The sequence below is a fragment of the Zingiber officinale genome, chromosome 8B (genome assembly GCF_018446385.1).
Source record: "Zingiber officinale cultivar Zhangliang chromosome 8B, Zo_v1.1, whole genome shotgun sequence".
Lineage (NCBI taxonomy): Eukaryota > Viridiplantae > Streptophyta > Magnoliopsida > Zingiberales > Zingiberaceae > Zingiber > Zingiber officinale.
Window position 1 is genome coordinate 64,004,217 of NC_056001.1, and position 1,307 is coordinate 64,005,523.

Below are 1,307 nucleotides of genomic sequence, written 5' to 3' on the forward strand. Positions count from 1 at the left end.
AACAAAATTAAATATCCAATTTCTTCGAAAGTCTTTGTCTAGAAGTGGTGGATGATCTCATACCCAAGAAGGTCTAGTGCCTCACCACAGCCTGGAAGCCAATCTTTGAAATAAATATTTAATTGACTAACTATAAAACCTTAGTCTAACTCAATTGTAAATCAATCCTTAGATGTTAATTTAAATTAAATATTAAAATTAACCATCTCACAAAACTATTAAGGTTCTCTGATTGAAAATCTAGAAAAAGGTGACATGGACCTAGGTTTAAAGTAGTTAACCAAATTTAAATTAATTAATTCAATTAAGTTAATTTAATTAATTAAATGTTAATTATTTTTAAATCATAATTAAATTATGATTATAATTAACTTCAAAATCATTATTTACAAAATTATAATTTTCAAATCATATTTAATTAATTTTCAAATCAATTTTAATTTTAAAATCATAATGATAATTAATTTTCAAATCATATCTAATTTTTAAAATCTTAATGATAATCAATTTTCAAATCATATTTAATTTCTAAATCTTAATTAATTTTCAAATCATATTTTCAAATTATAATTTTAAACTAAATTAATTTTCAATATATTTTCAAAATCTTTAAAAAAATTTATTACTGTCAAGTGCTTAAATCTAATTAAACTCATATTTTAAAATTTGAAATTTAAACTCTATGAAAATTTAAACTTATATTTTAAAATATCAATACTTTTAAATATTGATAAAATTAAATTAAAATTAACTCTATCTCACACAAACATATAAGTTTTACAAGTTTGATAACTTAGAAATGGTGAGATGAAAAATCAGGAAAATAGAAAACTACCTTGGAAAATTAGAAAATTAGATAATTTCTTTTATACATGCTTGGACTCTAAGATCCGCAAATATTTTTAGCATTAATTAAGGAGAAGTGAAAGAAAGGTTAAGATATTAATTTTTATTTTATTTTACAAATTTTCAAAAGTTTTTTTTCTTTTAAAAAATAGACCTTATTTTAACAAGCAAGTTCAAATACTTTTGAAAAATTTTGTAAAATACTTAATTATGCTTTCTATCTAAAATTTTTAAGGCTGAGTATTTTTCAAACTAAGTATTTAACTATACTTCTATGAAAAACCCCCTTTAAGCTAAGTACTTAATTAAGCTTTTTATCAATTTTTTTTTAAAAAAAAGGTGAAGTACTTAACTAAGCTTTTTATCAAAATCTACTTTTAAAAGCCAAGTTTTTTTAACAAAGTACTTTTAATCTAAGGTTTTATCAAAATATTTTTAGAGCTAAAACTTTTATCAAAAAT